This window comes from Canis aureus, chromosome 11 (assembly GCF_053574225.1).
Source record: "Canis aureus isolate CA01 chromosome 11, VMU_Caureus_v.1.0, whole genome shotgun sequence".
Taxonomy (NCBI): domain Eukaryota; kingdom Metazoa; phylum Chordata; class Mammalia; order Carnivora; family Canidae; genus Canis; species Canis aureus.
This window is the reverse complement of record NC_135621.1, coordinates 36,996,507-37,009,828: the sequence shown is the minus strand read 5'-3', so window position 1 is coordinate 37,009,828 and position 13,322 is coordinate 36,996,507. Positions and strand designations below refer to the sequence as shown.

General features: G+C 43.0%; 1 pseudogene; it reads left to right on the top strand.

Moving 5' to 3' along the window:
* Positions 1 to 862: 862 nt before the first annotated feature.
* On the top strand, positions 863 to 2,569 carry LOC144324398 (NHP2-like protein 1 pseudogene; annotated as a pseudogene).
* The last annotated feature ends 10,753 nt before the right edge of the window (positions 2,570 to 13,322 follow it).

Genomic DNA, 13,322 nt, shown 5'->3' with positions numbered 1-13,322 from the left:
ATGATTTGTTTAACCAGGTTTCCACTCATGACCATGTAGGACAAGCAACAATGAATATGCTTATGAACACATAATTTTTATTTTATTAATTTTTTAATAATAAATTTATTTTTTGGTGTTCAATGTGCCAACATACAGAATAACACCCAGTGCTCATCCTGTCAAGTGCCCCCCTCAGTGCCCATCACCCATTCACCCCCACCCCCTGCCCTCCTCCCCTTCCACCACCTCTAGTTCGTTTCCCAGAGTTAGGAGTCTTCATGTTCTGTTTCCCTTTCTGATATTTCCTACCCACTTCTTCTCCCTTCCCTTCTATTCCCTTTCACTATTATTTATATTCCCCAAATGAATGAGAACATATAATGTTTGTCCTTCACCGATTGACTTACTTCACTCAGCATAATACCCTCCAGTTCCATCCACGTCGAAGCAAATGGTGGGTATTTGTCGTTTCTAATGGCTGAGGAATATTCCATTGTATACATAAACCACATCTTCTTTATCCATTCATCTTTCGATGGACACCGAGGCTCCTTCCACAGTTTGACTATTGTGGACATTGCTGCTAGAAACATCGGGGTGCAGGTGTCCCGGCGTATGAACACACAATTTTGTATTTATACCAGTAGAACTGTAGAATAATTACTGAAGAGTAGAATTTCTGGGTCTTAGGGTATATATATTTCAAATTTTGGTGATTATTGTCAAAATGCCTTAATAAAGTCATCCCAATTACACCCCCACAACCAATATATTAGATATATTTCCTGCATCCTCAGAAGCCTACTCTGATTTTATATCTTTGAGGCAAAAAATACTGAGCCCTCATTCTGTGTATTGTACCCTTTTTGATGTTATGAACATGTACAAGGCTGGGAAATACAGAATATCCTGCTCTGGTGGGAAGCTGTCAGGAAGTTTGCCAGATGGGCAGGACAGCCCTATGAGAGTTGCCACAGCATACATTACCAAGGTGTGCAGAAGGCTTGTCCATCTGGGGCTGTTGCATGGCTGTGGTTCTGGGGTTTATTTTAAATTTTACTTAATTAAGTTAAATTAACATTTTAAAAGAGATTTTCTTTATGTATTAGAGAGAGAAAGAGATGCACAGAGAGCAAGGGCAGAGAGAGAGGGAGAAGCAGACTCCTTGATGAGCTCAGAGCCCAGTGTGGGACTCGATCTCATGACCCTGAGATCATGATCTGAGCCAAAGGAAGACACTTAACTGACTGAGCCACTCAGGTGCCCCTAATTTTATTTTTTAAGTGAAATAATTTTAATTTTCTGTGGAATGTAACATCTAAGATCGATTAATCTTGTGGGTTTTTTTTTTTTTTTTTAATGGCCATCAGTTTGTGGGAAGGCTTATATCACACAGACAAAGCAGAGGAGGAGAGGGTTTCCAGGGGTGAAGAAGGGACAGTGATAGAACGAGGACAGTGGGAGAAGAGGAAAATGGTGGAAGAGTTAGGAGTCACCAGGTTCTGAGGGTTGGGAAGGAGCAGGGAATGATCAGAGAACAGACCAAGTTTGGGGAAAAGAAAAATAAAGTTAAACAATGAGGTGAAATTTGGAGTTTAAAAGTTCCTAAAAATTTTCACAAGAAAGTAATTGCTTAGAGGGGGTCTGTTTATTTTGTAAATTTTGGAATTTCCTCCTTTCCCAGCCTTTGGCCATCACACCTTAATGCCTTTATTATTATTATATTTATATGGTTTTTACCATTTTTGCTCAGCCAGTGATAACTGGTATTACTGTCTTGGGGACTGTTTGCCATGCTGGGGGAAACTTTCAAGAAGTGTTGAGACAGCTTCTGAGATGTTTTCTCAGGCAAGTCAAAGCCCTGAACCAGTAACCTCTGGAAGCTTGAGGAGGCTGTTTGTTTTTTTTTTAGGTGAATCTTGGTCATCAAGCTCAACTAGTACTTAAGCAAACTGGTTTTATTACTTGGACTTGAAGCCACCACAGATACTTAAAGTTGTTTATATTTCACTTTTTAAGATTTTATTTATTTGTTTAAGAAAAAGAGAAAGAAGTGGTACCCGGCAGGAGACCACCAAGGCAGATGCAATGACTGAGGCTGATGTAAATCCGAAGCCTACCCCCTTGCACCTACCCCCTTGGTGATTATTGCCAAATTGCCTTAATAAAGTCATCCCAATTACACCCCCACAACCAATATATTAGATATATTTCCTGCATCCTCAGAAGCCATCCCCTTGCAGATGCCCACCTCACCAAGAAACTACTGGACCTTGTTCAGCAGTCATGTAACTACAAGTAGCTTCAGAAAGGAGCCAACGAAGCCACCAAAACCCTCAACAGAGTCATCTCTGAGTTCATCGTGATGGCTGCAGACGCTGAGCCCCTGGAGATCATCCTGCACCTTCCGCTGCTGTGTGAAGATAAGAATGTGCCCTACGTGTTTGTGCGCTCCAAGCAGGCCCTCGGGCGGGCCTGCGGGGTGTCCAGGCCTGTCATCGCCTGTTCTGTCACCATCAAAGAAGGCTCCCAGCTGAAGCAGCAGATCCCATCCATTCAGCAGTCCATTGAAAGGCTCTTAGTGTAAACCACTGGCCTCTGTCCCTCTCCTCACTGAGTCCTCCCCCTGGGGTTGTGTATCATATCGTCTGTGTTCGCGTGTAGTTTCTCCAGCTACCTTCTCTTGTTATATTCTAGTACTAAATCCTGGTTTTGCATTTTTGTATGTTGGTTGTTTGTTTTGTTTTACAGGTTGTTATCTGTATATTAATTCCCACCCCACCTCAATTTCCCATTCTACTCTCTCTCTACCATGCTATCCTCCCTTTTGAAAAATGAACTAATGCCAAGAACAGGCAGAAACAGAGTGGTGACACCATTCAGAGGCAGGGAAGAGCCTGTTAGAGGTCTGGTTTGAGCTCACTTCCTGTTGCATGTAGAACATGATGGATGTAAACACCATTCACTTTGAATCTTTGTGCCTGGAGTACAAAATCATTCCATATGTGTTTGGTCTCTAGGGGATTATGGATCATTAGGGGAGAAAGCATGTATTTTTTGAGGTTGTTAGGTGTGTGTCCAAGTGTCATTTGTTAATATGCTCCTGCTGTTTACTTTGGTAATGTGATGTTGTTCCCCTTTCCCCAGATCCCAACCATGCCCCTGAGGGTGGCAGGGCAGCAGCATACCAAAGAGATGTGCTGCAGAATTCCAGAGGCTACATGAGTGAGTTAGACGTGGGGCAGCTGATGTAAGTCTTGAAGGAGTCGAGAGTGGCTAGAAAAAAAAAAGAGAGTCCACTGACGCTGGAATGAAGTCTGAGTATGTCACGGAGACCTGACTGGAAGCTACAGCAGAGACATTGGAATCAAGGAAACATCCTCTCTGGTGAATGCAGTTGTCTTCAATGGACACCTGGTACCAGCTCTGAGAGCCCTTATACCTGTTTCCTGCCAGAATGTGGCTCAGATGTATGTGTTCTGTATCACATCAGAAGGACAGTGCTAGTGTGTCATTCTTGTGAGCATCCTAATAAAGAAATATATTCATAAGAAAAAAAGAGAGAGAGAGAGAGAGTACAAGCAGGGAAGAGTCGGAGGGAGGACAAGTAGACTCTGCCGAATGGGGAGCAAGATGCAGGGCTCGATCCCAGGACCTTGTGATCATGACCTGAGCTGAAGGCAGATACTTAATTGACTGAGCCACCAAGTGCCCCCAAGTTGTTTATATTTCTAATCCCAAACTTGCTACTTTGAATAGGAAAGGACTTAGATCTTGAATATATTTTGTAAATAAAAATTACTCATAGTCTTATAAATGTTTTACAAAATACATTTATCCTTTAAATGCAGTCCCCTTCCCTATGTAGGGAACATTTGATTTCTCTTTACTCATAAGTGTTTTATTTGTATAGGTATCACTTACTTATGCTGGTTTGCATGTATAGACTGAGTGCCTTGCCAGGCACTAGTTAGGCTCAGTGCATTCAATTGTGTTACTTATTCAGTTATATCAGTATGGACTCAAGAATATTTGTTTTATTTTGGGGATTATAATCATCATTACTTATTTTGTTGTTCACATTCACCCAGCATTGGCCATCAGGAATTCCTTTAAATTGACCTCTTTCCTTCTGATATGCCCTCATTTGATTTTTGGAGCACTTCGCTATTTTTGATAGTAAAAAGTCCCTGGAACCAATCTCTTCTCCAGGGAACTCTGGTTCCTTTTCTTGGAGAATGGTATCTGAGAGCCGAGTGTGCTCAGTATTATAAGGGTGTCACTATTTCTAGACCTTCTCAGTCAATAGGACTAGGAAATATGTGTATGTATAATGGCTTTTTGAGATGAACCTCTGCAACCTCAGTGTCTGTAACGTTTCTTTTCAAATCCATTTAGGACAATATAACAGAGTAGAAGTTAAATTTAAACTGGACCTCCTTACATTGCAGCATTTGGGGTCCGTAGGCATGGAAGTGGGAAAAGATCAGCAGGAAACAGCTGGTGGAGACATCTGCAACTAACTATAGCATATTTTCCATACCTGCTTTTCATTAGCAATGACAAAATCCAGCCACGCCTTGGACTCAACAAAATTGCTTTTTCCCTTTCCTGCACTCCGGTTAAGTAAACTCTAAAATTCCTTTTGCCAAATACACTTTTCCCTCCTCCTCCCTATCTCTACTATTCCTCAAAGCATGTACAAGCACTTACAGGGAAATTTGATCCATATGGGCTGGATCATCTACACTTCACTCAGAAAAGCTCCTCTTTTGAAGGAGCTATTCCATTGCCAAGTGTGTCTGAACAACAATAAAACGTTTTTCCCAGAAAAAGTGATAATTGGAATCCAAAATTAGTATTTGTACTCTTCTTCTCCTAAAAATTTCATTCAATTTAACCAGCATTTATGAAATTCCTAATATGTATCAGGTGTATATTGGAGGCAGGTCCCTGGGGCTATAAAGGTAAAGGCTATCTGACTTGTCTTCTCCAGGAATTATTATTCTGTTGAGGGAAAGAGAAATGTACCAATGATGATTCTATTATTAAGTTGTTATCATGGGGATCCCTGGGTGGCGCAGCGGTTTAGTGCCTGCCTTCGGCCCAGGGCGCGATCCTGGAGACCCGGGATCGAATCCCACATCGGGCTCCCGGTGCATGGAGCCTGCTTCTCCCTCTGCCTATGTCTCTGCCTCTCTCTCTCTCTCACTGTGTGCCTATCATAAATAAATAAAATTTAAAAAGATTAATATTTTTAAAAAAAGTTGTTATCATGTTCTTGGCACATGTCACAAAGGGGGCTACCAGGCACAGAGGCACTCAGAGTCGTCTGAGGCTGACTAATGTGCCAGGTGGCACATCAAGGGAGAGACCCACCATCCTTTGAAGCCAGGGGGCCTCCATGTTAGACTACTGCTCAGCATCCATAAGGCCATGGTGGTGTACCTGGGAAGCACCTTGGGCAGGGGAAGAAGGACTTTGCCAGCCTGACCCCCTCCTGATTGAGCCTCTCCCCTTTGCCCCACCTTCTTTCTTCTTGCACACTCAGTAACCAGAGAATTCTGAACATTGCGCTTGTACTATCCCTTTCCAGTTCAGTCATGGCTTTGTTTTCTGCTTCTCATACCAGTGCAGGGCACTTCACCTTGTCAGGCAGCAGCTGGTTCTGCAGGTTTTATAATGTTCAGTCACCAACACCAGAGCAGTCAGCTCTGTCCTGCTGCAAGGCAGGTTCTTTACAAAGGACAGAGCAAAGACCTTGGGTCTCTCCCAGCACTGCAGAACTCGCGACTAAAAATACATAGGGATGATGGGAAGTGTTTACAGTAGCTCTGCCAGAAGCCCAGCAAACGTGTTTAAAGAAAAACACACTGACTCTCAAGTAACAGGGCTAGTCACAATCAGCTGTTGATGATTGGGGGAGAAATGTCCTTTAAATAGTAGGTTTTTAGTAGTACTGCATAACAATGGTGGTTTCAGCCTAAACATAGGGACTTGGTGGAGATCCACCCAGAGACACAGTCTAGTGATCAATCATTGCTGCCGGATGAGCATAAAGTGCAGCCGACAGTTCACCGAGGACCTAGCAGGGCTGGTTTCTGGCTCACCCAGGCCAGTTTCCAGGGCTCTGTTCTGAGCTGGATCAAAGCAGAAATGCTCAGAATGCCCTCAGGGGCCAAGCCAGGTCCAGAGCAGATTTTACACAGCACTTTGTAAGTTCTTCCCTCCTTCCATAAATGGGACTTGGAGCTGCCTCAGGTCATCTCTTGGGTCCCAGCTGTGGCTCCTTCCCATGCTCCTTAGTGGTGAGTAAAGATGGAGATAGAGTAAATCTATACAGTAAAACTGAAACCATGGTGGTTGGCCTTTGTATACACACCTATTTCCACCTCCAACTTAAAGCATCCTAGAAAGTTTGTGATCAACTTTGAGTTTCTGCATATCAAATCCCAGTATACCTTTTGCAAGCTTACTGCCTGGGCACACTGGTGTTTGTGTAATGGAGCAGGTGCTGGTCACATGTGGCAGCAGAAAAAGGCCAGGCACAAAACCCACATGTTGTATGGCTTCACTGTGACTGTCCAGAATCGGGAAATAGATAGAAACAGAAAGTAGATTTGTGGTTGTCTAAGGCAGAGTTTTTGGGGACAGTGGGTATATTGGGGGTTAGGGCAAAGGGTGTAGAGTATACTTTTGGGGTAATAATAATATTCTAAAATGGGTTATAGTGGTGGTGGACACACAGTTCTGGGAATAGACTAAAAATGAGTAAACTGTACACATTAAAAGGATAAACTTTGTGGTATATGAATTATATTTCCATGAAAAGTGAATGTGACAGCAGAACTGGGAGAAACAAAATAGAAGCTAAGGGGACTCCTGCCTCTCTCTGCATTAGAAAAGTCCCTGGTTTTTATTTTGTTTTGTTTTGATTTGATTTGGTTTGGTTTGGTTTGGTTTGGTTTTTACTCATCTAGAGGCTACAGGCCATATATATGGGAGAAAAACCTAAAACACGCAAGATAGTCTCCTTCTCCATCATTGGCCCTCTGCCATTTCTTATTTCCCTAAATTGGAATTTGGGGTTTCTAGAAAGCTGCTAAATAGCTGCTTGAATTTTTTCACCTTCAAAATTGCAGAGCAGTGGATCCATATATGTCTCCTTTAAAGTCTTTTACTGTTATTCATTCAGTGCAGATTTATTGTGGGCCAGCTACATGCCAGACACTGTTCTAGTAGTTGGGTTACATTAGGTCTTTGTATTAGGACACTCACATTTCAGTCAGAGACAGTAGAAAGTCAGTAAACATAAAAATAGAAGTAAATCATATGGCATATTAGAAGGTAGTAAGTGCTAAGGGAAAAAAAGCAGAGCAGGGTAAAGGATAATAGGGGCACAAGTCTGAGGGGGCAAACACTACAAGTTTAAGACAGGGTGGGCAGAGCAGACCCCATTCAGAAGGTATCATTTGAACAAAGATCATGAAGGAGGTACAGGACAGATTCCTGCAGGTAGGTGGGGGAGAGCTGTCCAGGACGGGACTCTGCACCTAAGGCAGGAGCAGGCGGGGGTTACTGGGGTACAGTCAGTGAGGGGACAGGAGGAATGACACCAAGGAAAGCAAGGGGATGGGCTACAGCTCATGGAAGGCATTGTGAGGTATGTTAATCATGCCTTTTTATTCTGTATTTTTCATGCTTTGATTTCTTGGGTCCTGCTGACCCTGGATGGATTTTAGGGTCAGCTAAGTCCTAGGGATAGTAAATATGCGAACAATCCAATTCCAAGCCCATGCCCCCAACTGCTCCCTCTATCTGGTTCTCACTCTCCAGGCCCCATTCTCACGCTGTAATCACACCCGGCCTGGTACCAGAAAACAAGGGACAGCTCCTGTGATCTGGAACCTGCTACAATTAATTATTCAAGCCAGCCAATCAGAAAATTGCTTATTCAGCTTTACCTTTATCTTCCTGTAGAAACCACAATAAAGGCTCTTGTCCACATTTTCTCAGCTCCCTCTGCCTCCTGTATGGCCCTGGTGTTCTCCCATATGGCTCTACATGCCTCCTGGTTTTAAGGGTTTGTGAATATAAAATCTTCCTTTATAACAGTCATTTCCATGTCTGCATGTCCTACCACTCCTGATTAAACACATCCTCTTAAAGGAGGAGGTCTCTGGCTTCTGTCCTGAGAGAGATGCAGAGCTACTGGGTGGTTTAAACAGAGGAGGAACACAATTGAAGTGGTTTCTGAAGGACCACTCTGGTTGTTGTTTTGAGAAGAGATTAAAGGGCAGGGTTACCTTGGTGGCTCAGTCAGTTGAGTGTCCAACTCTTGATTTCAGCTCAGGTCATGATCTCAGCGTCATGGGGTTGAGCCCTGTGTCAGATGGACTCTGTGTTCAGTGTGGATTCTGCTTAAGATTCTCTCTCTCCCTCTTCCCCTGCCCCTCCCCTCCTCGACTTGCACACAATTGTGCATGGTCTCTCCCAAATAAATAAATAAATAATAAATTTTTTTAAAGGAGAGATTAAGAGGCAGAGATAGACTCAGGGCTGTATCATCCTGGTAAGAGACAGTGGTGCTGGGACCAGGGCAGTGGCTGTGGAGGTGTAATATATATCTGTAATATATATTACAGATGTATCATAAGTGCAGAGCCTTTCTGATTAGATGTGAGGTATGGAACAAAAAGAAAAGTCTAAATGACTCTAAATTTTGCCCCAAACAAAGGAAGAATGGTCTGACTGAGACAGAGAAGGCCATAGATAGAGCAGATTTGGGGTTATTACCTTGGAGATGTCAATTAACTTTCCAGGTGGAGATGTCAGGTGAGCTGTTGCATACATAAACTTGAAGTGTGAAAAAAAATAATAAACTTGAAGGGTGGAGTGGGAGTGGCCAGCAGATAGGTGGTATTTAGACTTATGAGACCAAGAAGACTGCCCAGGAAGAAAGAGAAGCAGACCAACAGAGGCCAGACATCCAACAATAAATGTTCAGAGAGAAGCTGAGACCAGCACAGGCAGATGAAATGCACTATGACAGGGAAGAACCCAGGAAACCACAAGAAGGAGGTATGTCTGGAAGAGGGCATATGCTGTGTCAAATGCTACTAAAAGGTGAGAGTTGAGAATAGACCATGAAATCTAGCAATACGCAGGCAGGTCCACAGTGTCCTTGACAAGAGAGCTTGTTTTTGCCAGACCACTAGAGAAGAATTGAAGGAAATAAGAGGACCAAGTGTGGGAAGACTCATTCTCTTGTGCACTGCAAACCTTACAGCAGGTGTGATTTTGGTGAAATACATTGAGCCAGGAAAGAAGGGTGAATCCTGCTCGGTCTGAGTGATGTCAGCAGAAACATGAGTCACAGAATGAAGTCCTGGGTGACCAGAATCTGAGCATCTGAGGTCAGAACTCAGGTTCAGGGGCAAGCGACATAATGGTCTCAGAGAGATGTTGAGGAGTTAGGCCATCAGGGCCAGTTAAGAGGAGGAGGAACCGGCCACCCTGTGAGTAGGCTTCAGGGGAAGTGGTATCTTCCATAGGGCAAGGAGGTGCACAAAAGGGGTTTTTTGATGGTATTCATTGATATTCCAGAGGGCGCAGTAGAAGATTCAGGTGTTGGACACAATGACGTTGGGGGATATTCTTATACAGATAAGAATCTTGCTTTCCTGGGACTTACATTCTGTTAAGTGGAGACAGAAACAAGCAACAGAGGATGTAAAAAAAAAAAAAAAGTGACTAGTACAATAAGAATAAAATACATGGTGAGAGGAGTTAGGCAGCTACTTTATGGGGGAGGGTTTCTCTGAAGAGGATTCAGTCCTATTCCACAGGGAAGATGTGGCATTTGAACTGAGCCTTAAAGATTTCAAGAGTGGTAACAAAAAGGAAGGTGTTCCAAATGGGTCATTGTTCAGGAAAAGGCACTGAAAAAGGAGAAAGTAGTGGGTGCTGTTTGGCCCCCATAAGTAGAGATAGGGAAGTGGCTGGGAAGTCCTTTAGGGCAGACTGAGCAGTCCTCAAGCAACTGAAGGATTCTGAGCAGGGGGGTGATATGATCAGAGCTGGGTATTATGTGGTTATCTGAGCATAAATGGAGCTAGGGCATTATAACACCTTAAAAAAAGAATTTTTGTTCTAAAATGCATCTTTATGCCTCATAGTGTTTCTACCTCATGGATGAAGTTTTTTACTTATAAGCTATTGTATATTGTCTTCGGAAAGTATTATCTTTGCCAGGGGATTTGTTTCTTTATGTCCTGAACACTGTCTTTTGATAACTTATATTTTAGTTGAGAGACAAGAGTGGAATACATGAAAGAATAGTGAAATACAAGATCCACATCAGATGAGTTGTCCTTAAGGATTATCAAGGAGAAGGACATCAATGACATGCTATAGAAAGTCTTGGGAAAACTCTTCAATGCACTCCCAGGAATTGAGAACTAAAGGTATTAATAATGACTATCACTCCTAAGTGAGGTATTGTAGACACTTTCTGTCGAGGATTCTGTGTCCGTCCTCTGTCCTATTAGAACTTAGATTTTGCAGGCTGAGTGACCCAGGGGAAGATGACCCTTTACTTTATGACCATGATTCCAGGAGTGGGTCCTCATCAGTCTAAATAAACTCATCTTGCTGATTCCATTTCTCCTTGCCAGTGATTGGTTCAGGGAGCCAGGCTTAACCCAATGGGGTATTGCATTCTTCTTCACAGTTGGCCCAATAAGACTGAGGGGGAGGACTGTTATTCCACGGTTGGAGGAGAGGCTCTCTCAACATGGTGGTATGTGGTACCTGATGACTGTGGTCCTGAAGGAAGGCAGCCTGAGGACAAATGTGAAGGGCAGAGATAGGTACTTGTGGTGGCATGGAGAGGAAGTCCTAATTATGCCATGCTCAGAGCTGTGCCATGTTGGGACTTGTTTGATATGTGAGCTAATCCTTTTCTTATTGTTGAAGCCACTTTAAGTTTAGCTTTTTGCTACTTGCAGTCAAGAACATCCTGAGTGATAGACAGGTGTGCTAAAGTTGGTATACTCGTTCCCAAAAGATAGGCCGCAGGAGGATGAGTGACATACACAGGACCTGTGTTTAAGAAATCTAGCTTGCTTGCTCTTTTGACATATACATCTCCATAGATAGATTAGGAAGAAAACCAAATTAAGGGAAAGGAAGTTGTGATTGGATGACAACTGGTACCTAGAGTTAGGTTACAAAAAGCTTCAAAACACTCTCAGGGTTTGGCTGTACACTTTAGGCTAATCCCCTCCATCTTCTGCCTCCCAACTGCTGAGTGGGTCATACAAGCTAGGGGATCAGAATCATCAGGATCCTTTAACTCCCCCTTAGGCAGAGGGCTCATGGGAATAAAAGACCCACAGAGCCAACTGGCTGTGGGTGTCCTGAAGGTTTGGTCTCACCAGAGTCAAAGCCTCACCTTCAAAAAAGAACATGTCCCTAATTTTGGTAGGTCCTAGAGTATGATGGCTACAAAAGGTTGGAAAATTCAATGGAGGAAGCCAAATTTGAGGTGTCTATCCAATTCTTTTATTAGTCACCAATGTTATCATTACTTTTAGTCAGAACTGCTAATTTAAAAAGTAAAATATTCAATAGTTTATTTTTATTTTTTTCTTTTATTTATTTATTTATTTTTAAAATAAATTTATTTTTTATTGGTGTTCAATTTACCAACATACAGAATAACACCCAGTGCTCATCCTGTCAAGTGCCCCCCCAGTGCCCGTCACCCATTCACCCCCACCCCCCACCCTCCTCCCCTTCCACCAACCCTAGTTCGTTTCTCAGAGTTAGAAGTCTTTACGTTCTGTCTCCCTTTCTGATATTTCCCACACATTTCTTCTCCCTTCCCTTCTATTCCCTTTCACTATTATTTATATTCCCCAAATGAATGAGAACATATAATGTTTGTCCTTCGCCGATTGACTTACTTCACTCAGCATAATACCCTCCAGTTCCATCCATGTTGAAGCAAATGGCAGGTATTTGTCATTTCTAATGGCTGAGTAATATTCCATTGTATACATAGACCACATCTTCTTTATCCATTCACCTTTCGATGGAAACCGAGGCTCCTTCCACAGTTTGGCTATTGTGGCCATTGCTGCTATAAACATTGGGGTGCAGGTGTTCCGGCGTTTCATTGCATCTGTATCTTTGGGGTAAATCCCCAACAGTGCAATTGCTGGGTCGTAGGGTATTTAATAGTTTAAAAAATACCATGCACTCAATGTTTTTTGTTTTTGTTTGTCTTTCTCCTATGGATCCATGGTGGTTGACAGAAAAGACTTCATCCTATATATATTAATAAAATATATGTCCATAATTAGTGGACAGGACACTTGAAGAAAGCAACCAGATCTTCCTTTGTTTAGAAGCTCTTTAATGGCTCCCCATTGCCGGCCATCTGGGTCCCTAAAGTCTTCTAGATGTGACCTTGCTTTCCTCTTCTCATACACCACATGTCAGTTGATCTGTTGTTCTGCAATTCTCTGAATATGTGTCCATACTATCTTAGCTTCCTGCCTCTGCCTACAATTCTCTTCCCTTCCTACAATGTATTCAGCCCACTGCCTTCTGTCCTTTCAGGACCCAGCTCAGGCATTACTTCCTCCAGGGAATGTTCCCTGACTCTCTCCTCAACCTTAGTTGGGAGAAAGCACTGCTCATCTGACCTCAAATGGATTTTGCCCTTTGAACTCCATCATAGCTGTTTGTCTTTAGATAAATTAGAATTTTTGCCTGTTTAAGCACATCTTGTCTGACTCCTGTTTTCTTATTTTAGAAAAGGCCTGGAGAACCTGGAAGGCTGGGGATGAAGGTGGAGCCTAATCCTTCTCTGGTCACTGGGCCTGTTAGGAGTGGGGCTTTAGTGTGCAAACAGTGCAAAAGCTACACAGGTCATTGGCAAGAAGTTGATATCTTGCCCTACCCAGGTCTGATGAGCCAGAAAATTCCCTTTGACTTCATAGACTCACAAACTACTGAGGAGGTTGGTGCAGGCTGTCAACTCAGGCATTGGCTCTCAAAAATAGGCAAAGGCATTGTTCTGTCTTTGCTTCTCACTCTTTCCAGAAGAAAATGGATAGGATGTAGCAGGGTTGAGGATTAATGGATTGAGGCCAGAGAAAATTTTCTGACAGGGTATCATCCAGAAAATTTGTTCCTGATTTGGGATTGTTCTGGTTAGGAAATGGGTAGTTACAGTCAGCAGGTCCCAACGGGGAGCAAAATAGCAAGACCCCAGATTAATCCCAGATTAAATGTCAATTTGAGACAGGTGGAGACTCCTGCCTCTGTTC